At 35.2% G+C, this 13,933-nt stretch overlaps 2 pseudogenes; one reads left to right on the top strand and one right to left on the bottom strand.

The window, feature by feature from the left end:
* Positions 1–4,282: 4,282 nt before the first annotated feature.
* On the bottom strand, positions 4,283–6,823 carry LOC149575530 (putative disease resistance protein At1g59780; annotated as a pseudogene).
* A 3,509-nt stretch (positions 6,824–10,332) lies between these two features.
* Positions 10,333–13,644, top strand: LOC149575531 (transcription factor BHLH42-like; annotated as a pseudogene).
* Positions 13,645–13,933: the final 289 nt, after the last annotated feature.

The following is a 13,933-nucleotide window of genomic DNA, read 5'->3' on the forward strand; positions in this document are numbered from 1 at the left end:
CCATATATCTATCTCCAAGTATTTATAACACTTGGAGCAATAAGGTTTGTAGAGCATTTTGTGGTCAATCAAAAAAGGAAATGCCACTAGAAAGTTTAATGGTTCAATGAATGCCTAATGAGATTTCATTTTTGTTTTGAGATAATAATGCCTAAGTTGCATCTTGATTAGGGGTAACATGCATTTCAAGTGCCCATGGTCAATTGAACCTAATATTTGAGTGAATTCAAATGTACAAGTCACTTGACTGGGGGTTGGAACTATTTTGTTTAGTAGCAATCAAGAATATATTTGTCCACTTTAGGTGATATAGAGTGTGGATGACATAACTATGACATGTTTGTTGAGTTTAGGCGACCGAAAGATGCCAATACAAGTTTTGTGAGCTTTTGTTTCTATCACAAATTATATACATGCTTAGAAAGCGTTCTTGGTTAGTAATCAAATATGCAACTAAGAAGTTTTCAAGTTTGATGATCTTGATGGTGAAGGACAATCAAATATGTGACAAGTTTTCAAGTTTGTTTTAGTGGCACAAATCAATGTTTGTGACCAACCATAACAATTGGCTTTCAATGATAATAAAAGAAGTATGTAGTAGTTTGAAAAACAAAATTGTGTTTCAAGTTTCAACCATTAAAAAGGACATCATCGGGGTTTTCAATAAATACTACTCTTCATTGTACCCTATACAATATTTTCATATCCATATAGTTATGTACAAGGATAGAACAATTAGAATAGAATGGATTAAGAGTATCTTTTGTATAAAATCTTTAAGTTTTGCAAAGTATCCCCACTCAGGGTTTTAACAGGTGATGTGATTAATGTTTTACGATTAAGATGAACATTTGGAATTTTATGTTTGTTGGTCGCTATTTTTCAATTGGTAGCATGGGCACAAATAGTAGATCACTGCCTTATATTAAATTGTTTTTTTTTATGTGATATAACCTTGCCCTCTATTTTTGAGCAATTTCTCTATATTTATATCAGATTTGAATCAAAATGAGTTTAATACCAAACTATTAGAGGTTGGCCCACATAAATCTAAACTAGCATTTGCACCTAAGAGAGGTGCAATGATTATGCCGATAGTAAGGCATATCTTGTTTAATATACTATATAATTGAAGAGAGAGAATACGAAGTGTATTCCCCTTCTTTTGCACCTCCATTTTTTCTTCATGCTCTCTCTTTCACTCCTCCTTAGTCTCCTCACTTTTTCTTGACTTGCTTTATGTTTTCTTCTTCATCTCTCTCTTTCTCCTCCTCCTACTTTGTTCTTTTCATTATGCTTCTTATTCTCCTTATCCTTCGTTGCTTTCTCCTTCCCTCTCCTTCCCTATCTATGTTCTTAGGTCGGCCCACATAAATTTAAATGAATTCATATCAAATTAATTGGCCCTCCTCTGAGTCCGATCTAGGGCATGAAGCCTAGGCAGTCATGAAATTAGTGTAGTTTATGTCATTTTTGTGAGGTTGGGACCCCATGTTTAAAAGAGGAAAGTACAAACAAAACGAAAGAATTGTGTGATCTGGTCTGCCATGTTCATACTGTAAACCCAAAAGGAAGTGGGAAAAGCTCTTTATTTTGGATGCTCGAAGGCCTTTTGCCATTGGTGGCTGGCAGTGTTACAAAATGAAGGTTAGAATCAGATTTTAATAATGAGATACATATGTGCCGCAGAGGCCCTATACAGCTCTTGAAACATTGCACGAACAGCTAACTAATCCTGTTAGTGCTTTAGAGGAGACTGAGCCACTTACTGATGAAGGGATGTAGAAGCGACTAACAAATGATAGTGCATGTTTGTCATCTATCTATATTGAATTAATGGTTTTGACTATGGTTTATGTATATTGTAAATCTTTGAAGCAAGTTGTAGATCATTACAATTATTCAGTTCTTAGGATGTACTAATACATAATGAAATATATTATGTTGTGCAGAGGTCTCATACAGCTGTTGAAACATTGCAAAACTTATCCTTTTATTGCCGCTGAGGAGACTGTCACTTACTGAGGAAGTCATGCATGAGCTACTAAAAACTGTTTGGGCATGTTTTCGATCTATGTATATTGAATTAATGGTTTTGAATATGGTTTACCAATATTGTAAATCTTTAAAGTGAATGATAATTTGGAAACAGCTTGGATGCACCGATGCATATGAGATATTATATTTCACAGATGTCTTATACAGCTGTTGAAACATTTCACAAACAACGAATTTACCCTATTGTTGCGACAGAGGCAAATCAGAGACTGGGCCACTTATTGAGGAAGGGATGCTTGAGCTAAAAAAAATTGTTTGTGCATAGTTGCAATGTATCTATATTGAAATAATGGTTTCGACTATAGTTCATCAATATTGCAAATCTTTGAAGTTAGTGGTAGATTGGGCAATAGCTCTTCAGTCCCTTGGACACACCAATACATCCATAATATATGCATTGGTGCATCTTAAGGACAGAATTGAGAACAGCCATAAGATGCATCAATGCACAAGGTTTGGTTATTATGGTTGCATCTTTTTTCAAAATGACATATTTATGACCATATAAACTCATTGGCTACAATATAATCTAGTCCTATGCCTTAGAGGGCGACCGTGAGTATCTCTTAGATAGTTATCCTATAGAGGGAAGTAAACTGGGATGATGAACTTTGCCTTTGGGAAGAGACATTAGGAATGCAAGACTTTTTTACTACGTGTTGTTACCCCAGACATGGAAGAACAGTCTCGTGCAAAAGTTCGTGCAATGGGTGCGTCATGCATTACAATATCTGTCATGCATTACAATATCTAACAAGCCTGCTCTTGTATCATTTCATGGTACTATTATGTTTCTAGATGGGGATGGAGGCTATTATGTTTCTAGATGGGGATGGAGGCTTGAGTGTTCATTTCAAAAGGTTGTGGCAAGCATATACTTTTTTAATACAAATATTCAGTTTCTAGAAAGAGTACAGATCAAATACCACAAGCATTCTTTGGCTCAGATATTTTTCTCTTTACTTATATGCGGGGATTTTGCATTGTGCCCTCATCAAATAAAAAATGATGAACCTGGTAATGAAATAATGAAAGCTGGGTGCCAAAGTGATGCATTGACAATGCAAAGTGTTTGCATCCACAGAAGGGAAACTAGAGTTTGCTTTGTTCCTAGTCATTTCTTCCATACTAGTATCTGTTGGGTCTGCGCAAAGCTATTCTGAAGTTGATTTTGATCTCTTCACTGCCACTTCCACACCTGGGAATTAGTATTTTGCACTTTCACATGCAAGCAATCAATCTGTATTTAATTGTTTTAATAACTAGTTATTTGGATTCTTTATAAACACTTTAGATTTTAAGTCATGTCATTTTATTATGTCATGATCAACACAGCAATATGCCCCATTTTTTATTCCTCCCTTCTTATCAACATGACCAGATTAACTTTTGCCATTTAGCATGGCCATTCTATTGCTCTGCAGCTGTCAGGATAAAGTTTTCGTTTTGTATGCTTTTAGTTGATGTCTGATTACAATCTAGAGGTCATTGATACTTGCACTTACAATGAGGCTCATGAAATCAAATTTAACGAATTATAAAAAAATTCAAAATATAAAAATTATCAAAATATGCACAACCAGAGAATTATAATTTTTAATGCATGACATACTCCGGAACTAGTTGAAACTATGCTAGAGAAATATGGGACAATCATCCACTATGTTTGAAATTCATCACTCTTCTTTTGTGCCAACTGACATATGATGGAATCACAATCTCTAGTAAGTGTTAGCACATTAGTTCTAAGTGCAACATGCATGTTTAGCATCAACCTTCGATTCAACCCAATTCAACCATACATGCCCTGCACTTATCTATTTCAATTAGATCTAGCATTGTCATATCAGCATTTGGCCGGGACAACTGCTGCACTACAGCCCTTGTTATTTCTCTAATAACTCTCCAATACACATTCCCAAAAACTCATTAACTGAAACCAGGGCGACTTACCTCAAGATTCTGGATAAATTGCGCCATTCTACCAACAAAGCTGATGAGGAAAAAATAGTCAGAGTTTAAAGAAAAAATGCTTTGGAACCCTACCAAAGCAGGAATTGGTAAAAAATGGGAAGAACTGAAAATAATCCCCTACAGCTGCTTCAATGTATTGATAACAGGTGAAACGTAAATCTTTGATATTTGACTTGGAAATCAGAGTTTATTTGATCTGAATGTATTTCTAACGAAGTTCAAACATTTTGTCCAAACTTTGGCAATCAAGTTGATGTAAAATCATTTAAATTATTGTTTTGTCCAATTTATTTTTTAAAACAATTTGGACTAGAATTGTTCATGGATTTCACATTATACATTTTATTGTACTTCTACGAATGCATTTGATTATAGACAATTGTATCGCCATTAATCAATTTCTTAAATTGATCTCTACACAACAAATTCTGCATCCATAATAATAATCAAAGGCACAATTAATAACTATGCGGGGATTGATGGCTTTGATGTTTTTCCAATATATCCTGTCTTCCTTGAACATCTCCCTAAATTCATCAGTCCCTGTGTTCCAGCACCTGAATTCCTTGAGTCTTTTGAGCTGCTCCAATCTGTCTCCCACTTTATTCATCCTCCTACACTCTTGTAGACAGAAATTCTCAAGGCGTGCCATGGCTCCATCGTCTGTTTTGGAAACTCCTCCAATTCAGGGAATCCCCTTATATCAAGGAAGTGTAGGTGTGGAAAACCTCCCGACTTTCCAACCTCATTTGGCAATTCTCTGAAGTTTCCATTCCATCTGAAGGACAAAGTCACCAGATTGGGCATTCCTTGGAGTTCTGGGTAATTACTACAACAACAATCCCTTAAACAGATAAACATGAGATTTACCAAACTACATATCCAACTTGGCACCACAAATTTCCTTGGTGTAAGATGCTCCAAATCTTTCATTGCATTCATTCTCTCCGAAACTGTGGAAGATCCGATTCTGGTCCACCCTGCATGCCAAAAATCTCGTTTCCAACTTCCAGCCAGCGCATCTTGAGCAAGGGTTAAAGGATCCCTTCTTCTATCCTCTTCAACTGCGATTCATGCTCAACTTGAAACTTTATTTCCTCAATCTTAATCATCTTGCCAACATCCTCTAACCTTAACAGACCATCCTCTTCCACGGATAGGGATAACAGAAAGAATGATCCTCTTAGTGTTTGCACCGACTCCAGCTTTGAAATACCCTTTGGCATTCCCTGAAATCGGCCTTTCAAATGCCAAAGACACCTGAGATCACTTATCCATTTGGGCGCCTAAGGCTCTAATCCATGACAATCAGACACATCAAGAAAAGAGAGACTCATAAGACATCTCACACACTCCGGTACCTTCTTAATCTCTGTCCTCCTCAAATTCGACACTTTGAGGAGTTTCATCTTTCCAACACAAGCAGGCAATGTGAAGATATTTGTATAGCTCAAATCAAGAACCCGCAGAACTCCCATTCTACCAATCAACATTGTTGGAATGCTTCTTCCAATTTTGCTATTGATAGCGTGCGGATATGTGTGGAAGAAACATACCACTTCTTTAAGATAACATGCTCATCTATATATCTCCTGGCCAACAATAGACAAAACCAGTGACCGCAACTTGTATTCACAGAGTGCAATTTGGAAAAAGCCTCCTCAACATGGAATGCACATTTATTTTCTCTGGATATAAGTATGACCAAATCCAGCAATAGATCATGAATTTTACAATATTATATCAAATTCCATTCTTCCCACAATTCAACCAGACAGAGATTGGCCAGCTGATCTAAACAATCCCATGGGTTCTCTCCTGCTGGAACAAATCCTTCTCCCATCCATAGATATACGAGATACTCACACTCTATTTGCTCATCCTCGGGAAAGAAAGAAAAATAAGCAAAACAAGCCTTTAAATGTGCAGGCAGAGAGTGGTAACTCACCTTGAGAATATTCATGACAGTGTCGCTAGGAGTAGCTACTTTTTTCAGCTTACGACGCTGTTGTAGACATGCTGAAGAAGATAGATTTTGCCCATTCCTCCCATTCCAACAACTGCAATAATTGGAAATTTTTAGGGTTTTCCAGCAAATTCACCACATGCTGAGGCTCTATCCCGACTGGTTTCGAATCACTGGGCAGGAGATTTAACCTCTTAAATTGCCGTCTCTGAGATCCACTTGACGATTCTCCTCCTCCAATGTTAGACACCGTGTTATGAGCTACATTCGATCGGTTTCCATCTGCAATAACAGATCTCATTCGGGCTTTCACATTTCGAATCCTTCTGCCCATTTGATGGCGAAGAATCAATTGATTACAACTCAAAGTGCAAATTTGAGGCTGAATAGCATACATAGGATCCAAAGCACATATCTGACGTATGTCCTCTGCCTCCCCGGCAACGTCACGCACTCTCTGAAGCCATTTTTCCACAGACTACTTCTGTCTACGGGTCTTCTCATCAGCTTCACTCAAAACAATTAATTTGCTCTATTTGGTTCTCCAACCATTCAAATCTTCTGTGAAGTTCAAAACTATGCTCGACTCATTAACTGCTTGTTGAATGGCTATTTCACAAACTTCTCACACAACTGCCTCTGCAAGTACAGAAGCCATGTTTAACTGGGCTTTTTCTGAAGACAGAGAATTGCAGCTCCTGCTGAATGAACAGCTATTCCTAATAAGCCCATATCAGTATGCAAGAGCCATCTGATTCAGTTTTACTTGTTATATGGCATTTAGGGTAAATGAAAAAGTTGGGATACAAAGTGTGGGGGAAAGGACACGGTTGGGAATCTCCTTGCGTTTATTTCCATTTTCATGTTTTGATTTTATTATTCATAAAAAATGGGAAAATTTACATCATTACTTGTCATGACATCTAGAAGAACTTGCTTTCAAGGAGAATGGATGTGAATATGAATGTATGGTGTCACTTCATATGTTAAAATACAATGAATTTAATTTGGAGTGGTCTTGGAATGGACGATAATCTTTGTCAAAATTTGAAGAGATTTCATTTATAAAATAATCTCATCTATCTTATATATAGTGCTAAATTTAAGGTAGTATGTTATGGATTGAGGGCTTAGTTCAATTGGTGAAAGTTTCACTTGGTAGGTAGAAGGTGACAAGGATTACTCTTCTCCTATCTCATATGCTATTAGAGAGTGTGCTTTATAGTTTCTAGATTCAATTGTGTAAGATTTTTTTACTATCAACGTTTCAAATGAAACACAGAAGTGGACATAAGAGGAAATATAAAGAAGTGGAAGAAGGAGGGCACAAAGATCGAGAGTTGACCAAGGCCCACCCAAGAGCAGGCTAGAAAAATAACTAGGAACAAGACTTACTAGAAGCAAGAATGGAATAAACAAAGAAGCAAAAGGAAGTACAAGTACCTAACAAATTGAATAAGAGAATTAATAATAACAACAACAACAACAAGAGCTCTAGGAGAGTTATCTTTTCTATAAAATGTTTGCAAATGAAGAAACAAATCTTCAGAATTTGGTAAAAATTGTCCACATATGATAGTTTGCACCAAAATATAAACCCTGGTAGTCAAAACAATTTGGGTATTGCTTATTTCATAATCTGTACAACAAAATCTTAAGTTGAATTTAAACCTAGGAACTAGATTGTGATACCAGAATTGATGTCATTTGCAGCAAAATTCCATGCATGAAGCACTCAATCACTCTTTACGGCATATAGCCTTCCTTGTGTTCTCCACAAAGCCAAGATATTTGTATTTGCCTCGCCCGAAACAAATTTGACTGTACGCCTTCTGCAAGACCAATCCGAAGAATCTTATTTAGGTTTTGATTCAGAAGGCAGGGCATTTAAGCATCCAAAAAATGGACATATCAAATTTGTTTCGGGCAAGGCAAATACAAATATCTTGGCTTTGTGGAGAACACAGGCAAGGCTATATGCCGTAAAGAGTGATTGAGTGGTTCATGCATGGAATTATCTAGTCCCTACCTTGTGTTATTAACATAAGATATTATAATTTTTAATGTTATATAGTATTAAATTTAATGAAAAAAATTGTTAAATAAATTATTTAAAACTAAATAAATCTTTTGTTTGAAATAAAACAAAAAAAAATGCAACAGTTGAAAAGCATGGTGCCCTAGTGATAGGCCTTGTATGAAATTACTCTTTAGTTTGAGTAGAGTTTATAAGTTATTTTAATTGACCTAGAAATTGTAGTTGGAGAGTTTAGATCAAGAGATGTCATATTAAAGGAAGAAAGTTGTTTATCTTCCTTAAGACTATAAGTGTTCTATGTGAAGTTTTAAATAGCTTTGCTATTATTATTATTAGTCCCGCCTATAAATAGGTGGAGGCAATAGTTTCCAATCATTCAATTTGTATTAGTTGTTGCTCTGGAATGTGTGAAATCGGCAACATAATCATATTATCCTAAGGTTGTTAGAATATTTTTTATTAAGATGAATTTTTGGAATTTAATATCTTTTTTCTTATTAGTGTTTGTCCTTTTTCCTAGTAGCATTTTACATTTCTCATTGTAAAAAATAGCATAGAAAAAGGTTGTAATGTGTGTCTTCCAAATTTTGTAGTGGCATTGTGCATGTTAGACAAATGTTCCACAGTGGCTAGTGTTTTCTAGTTCATGCCTCGAACATAAATTTGATAGTAAGTTGATTGAATAGAGATGGGGACTATTCCAGCAAATTTTTGGAAGAGGGCAGATTAGGGAAGCTGATCATCAAGCAGCTAATTCTCATAATTTATTCGTTGTATAAGTAGGAAATAATTTCCACAACAAGTCAAATTATGATATTGCTATTAGGATTTAACTGTGTAATTTTGAGTCAAACTCATTGACCCATATTTCATGAGTAGTGATTCAACATGAATCCATCTCTCATGAGAATAAATGGAACACTTAACACTTATTCGTTGTAGTTTTTATTTAACCGAGTTGCAGATTGAATGTTGTAAGTATCAATGTTATTTAGGTTTTGATTCAGAAGGCAGGACATTTAAGCATCCAAAAAACATGATGGTTTTTTAATGAGTTTGTCTTGACATTGAAGTAACTTATTTCTTTATTCAAAGAGAAAAACAACATTGAATGTCTACAATATTTAATCTTTTAGTACTCTACATTCAACCATAGAACTTGCAATTGTGCAAGACATTCAAGTATATCATATGATTGTCTACTAAACTTGTTATTATAGTTTCTTGAAACTTTAACTTTGCTTACACATTCACAAGAAGACTCTTCATCCTAATGCATAGATTCTAATTGCATAGTGCCCAACAGTACACACACAGTAGCCTTTGACAGTGCTTTCCATCAACAATGATCTAGTACTGACTGCAACAAACATAAATTATTTTCTGAGGATTTTGAATTATTTGGTTTTGTTACTTTTGACTGCAGAGATACATTATCCATAGACTCTTTTCAATAGCCTTCAACTTTGTTCCTGTATTACATGATATTGTAGTTATTAATACTACTAAAATTGCCTCAATTACTAAAATTGTTCCTTTAGTCTGATATCTTATTAGTTCCAACCATGGTAGAACTATTGCCAAGGCATTTTCTTAAATGATGATTAAACATTCTCCTAACAACCAATAACATTTTTTGATCTATTTTTACCCAACTAGTATACACTGTTTACAACCAAAAGATGTTTGACCTTTAACATTCCCCTCTAATTTGTAAGCGTTGGAAGACCTCCATTGGCCAAAGCAAAGGTAGTAGAGATTTTCAGTTTCTCTATGCACAATACAAGGCATGAGAAGGTGCAGTAAGCGATATCTAATTTCAAATTGTCAACGAGGTGCAGTACATACAAAGGCATTTTGGTAGCCAAGAGTTGTTGTATCTAATCAAAAAAATAGGAATGCAGGTACTAATGGCATGCCACACATGTAATACAGTCATGTCATATGGATGAATTTCAGCACAGGTGTTGACAAGGTAATATTGTTTTCAATAGGTGGCTGAAAGTGTATTTTCATTCTTATTTACTGGGCCAATTAAAATGCTCATAGATTGGATGTATCTCTTATTTTGGCATTATACTTAATGATTAGGTTACTAAGTTTTTAACTAAAACTTATATTAAAAAAACATTTTGTACACTTCAGATTGGTCTTACAGAAGGCGTACAAATGTATTTCTATATAATGAGAACAGACAAAACACTATTATCAAAGTGGAGGGTAGATTGTTAGGAATGCAATTATATTCTGAAATCACTCCTTCCAAGCATAAGATGGCAATATTTCAGGGGTCCACATGCCTTATTTAAACTTTGACGTTTTACATACTACTTTAAATGTGGCGAAGGCTAAGGAAAAAGGGGAAAGAGAGCAATGCATGGCTATTGAGAAAGCCCAACCATATTTTCAAAAAATGGACATATCAAATTTGTTTCGGGTGAGACAAATACAAATATCTTGGCTTTGTGGAGAACACAAGCAAGGCTATATGCTGTAAAGAGTGATTGAGTGCTTCATGCATGGAATTTTGCTGCAAATGACATCAATTTAGGTATCAATTTTGCTACAAATTGCTGGTCCTAAATTTTCTTTGGCAGGTAGGAATGATTCCTTACAGGTGTTGACATATCAGTCAAATTTGTTATTAGTGACACACACTTATTCAAATTGTATATAGCTATCGAGCTTAGTGTACAATTCACAGAATTTGCCATGTATTTCAATTGTCATGGAGTTCTACAGTTGCAACCGAGTTCGTTGGACAAATCCTAGTGGTTACCGAGTAGATTTAGTTAATGTAAAGAGTAGTAGTGTAAACTGTGCATTTCAGTTGATGCCGAGTTTTTTAGTGGTTATTGAGTAATGCAGTGTTCACCAAGTTCACAGCAAATGTGATGAGAGTCCATTTTTAACTAAGCTTCCTAGTGTTAACCAAGAGACTTAGTTTATACTAAGCCCGAGGTGAGAATGTTTACCAAGTCATACAATGTAAATCAAGAGACTCAGTTTATATGACGAGTTTCACAATGTCTACCAAGTCACCACTACAGACTGAGTTCAAGACTACTTAGAAGTGATCAGTATGGCTCGAGCTTCTATGTCTATCAAATGCATGACGATGTCTAGTATTGATAGTGGATGCTAAGTATCAGAACCTCACCAAGTTAGTCTTCAAAGCCCAAATGTCTTCATGTGAGCTGAATTTGTAACATTTGTGGTAACTTATATGATGGATGACTTTGTAATTTGTATAATTGGATTGATATATATGTAATGCATTGTATCATATCCAATGCATGGATGAATGCAATATATAAAAATATGGAGATGTGAATGCAAATTACATTAGAGAAAAGAAGGAGTGAATTGTAAAGCCCATAATAGCATAAGGAGCAACATAGACATATCTATCATAGAAAGGTGATCGGTACACAAAGGAATCTCATTTAGCAAGCCAAGTTGCAAATCAAAGATCATCTATTGTTTCATCCTAATATGTAGATCAGTCAAATCCTTTCACAAGGTAGACCTAACAGTCTTTTGTAAATCTCTTTACTAAGTGCATACTTAATTGCATGTTTGTAAATCCTTTCACAAGGTGGACCTAGTAGTCCTCATTGCTCCTAATAGGGCAGATCATTAGAAGTGGTCAATGTAAGCTTTAACAGGCTAACTTTATACTATAGTACTAAAGTTGTGGGTATCATCCCCACCCTAGTTTTACTTTCTATTTGGAAGGTTTTTGGGTCACCAAATCTTTGTGTCTTAGTGTTATGAATGCTTTTAGTTTCTTATGCATGCAATTAGATCATAATTTATATGATGGATTAAATGTTAATTGAATGGTTGGATTAAAGGTTGAAATTGTTGAAGTTTTAGAAGTTACTAATTCACCCCTCCCCTCTTAGCAACTTAGCTTAGTCTTGAATATTTCCAACAATAGGTTCTATACAAGTAGTAAAATGGTAAGCATGTGAATGTAGATCCAACCTCACTTGAAAGTTGGGTTATATGCAGGAGGAGATGAATCATGGACTACAACTGTCTAGTATTTCAAGTGAGTGTATATCTCAGTCCATTGTTGACCCTTATCTATGCAATTATTTAGAGCCTGAGATGCATGTCCTTCCGGGATTGGATCAAAGTTCAAGTGGCTTTGTTGATACCATCCTAGAATTAACACCTTGGTCATTGGATGACACTCACTATTCTTTGGCATTGTCCAGTATACTGGAGCAACAAGCTAGTGAATTGACAAATTTGGGGGCAATTAATCCAAAACCAACAAAAACCAGGCACCCACAACTTGTTTGTCAAGGTTGTTTTACCAAATGGAAAAGCAGTGATTGCCCTCTAGAGTCTACTAGAAAAGGTCCTACTTGGAATCCATTATTTTCATAATAGATACAAAGAAAAAATTCCCCTTTCTATCACAAAAGATGACATTGATAGCAAAGTAGTCAGCTACAAAATTTGTAGGATGATCTAGGAATTAGTCATGTACTTGCCGACCAAAAGCGGAGAGAAAAATAAAATGAGAAGTTTTTCACTCTTTGGTTTCTAGTTCCCTTTGTAACCAAGGTAAAGAACCTTTTGTCAAATTATGTTCGAGACCATAAATTGTATTCTTCATCGGCAGAGCTTTTGTTATGTTTGAAAAAAATACGACTATAAACTAAATTTTGGCATTTGAAAGTTCAAACCATCTTGACAAAAAATAGTTTACTTGCATTATAGATTTTTCACTAGAAAAACTATACTTAAAAGTTTAAAACCATATTTTGCTTTCAAACTCATCAACAAGTCTCAACATTGCATGCTTTGAAGGGCATTTTGTTTAGAATTTATAGTTTTGAAGTGTTTTATGCCCAACTAAATTTCAAAGTTTTTTTGGTTTTCTTTTGTAAAGTGAGATAACTCTTTCACATGGATATGAATTCATAACTAGGATACACAAACACTGAACACCTTATACCTTGCACTGGATTTTTGGAATGTACTTGTGTGTCAAGGATTTGAAAATCCATTTGCTTAAGCATGTCAAAACTTGTCTCTAAAGATTCAAGAATTTTTGTATTACCTTTTACATGTACTTATTATATCAAAACATATGAATGCAGATGGATAAGGCATCAATCTTAGAAGATGCCATGGAATATCTACAACAACTTAAGAAGCATGTAGAGGAGTAGGAAACTTCCAGGAAATGGAAATAGAAATTGGTACCAGAAATCCAAATTCACTAAAGTCGTCGTGCATGGATGACAGAGTAGGAAGACATGATGGAAACATAAACAAAGTGCAATGTTTAGATGGAGAACTTAGTTGGACCTTAACAGACACAAAGCAACCTTGTAAATATCCAAGACTGGAGAATAGGAAATTCAACGATCTTCAAGGATTCCATATAAATTGTTGTGCAGCTTCAAATGTGCAGGTTTCTCTCACCCAAAAAGGTAAGGTTTCAATACATATACACTGTCCTAGGAGAGATGATTTTCTCCTCAATTTGATGCAGGCTTTGGGTGCTCTCCATTTTGATACATATTATGTCCAATCTTCAGTGGTGGTTGATATGTTTCTTGTGGAACTTAAAGCTAAGGTTTGATTCCTCCACTTTTGTGATCTTAAAATCATAAATAGTATATTGACACAAACATGGTATCTAAAGCTTGCCATAATTTAGTGTTGAGTTGCATAGTGAAGTTTGGCTCATGTTTAATGCAGGTAATTTCTAAAATAGCTTACATCATGGGCTTAGTTTGTGTCCACTATATCATTTCTAAAATATTTGTTCTGGGGCTTATATCGTTGGCATTTAATGATTTTTTTTTTTTTTTGTAAACTCAAACTAGAGTTTTTTTTTAGCATGGAAAAATTTAGTTAAGTTAGCATTG

This window comes from Cupressus sempervirens, chromosome 2 (genome assembly GCF_028749045.1).
Source record: "Cupressus sempervirens isolate cs-2001-9-10 chromosome 2, ASM2874904v1, whole genome shotgun sequence".
NCBI classification, from domain to species: Eukaryota; Viridiplantae; Streptophyta; class Pinopsida; order Cupressales; family Cupressaceae; genus Cupressus; species Cupressus sempervirens.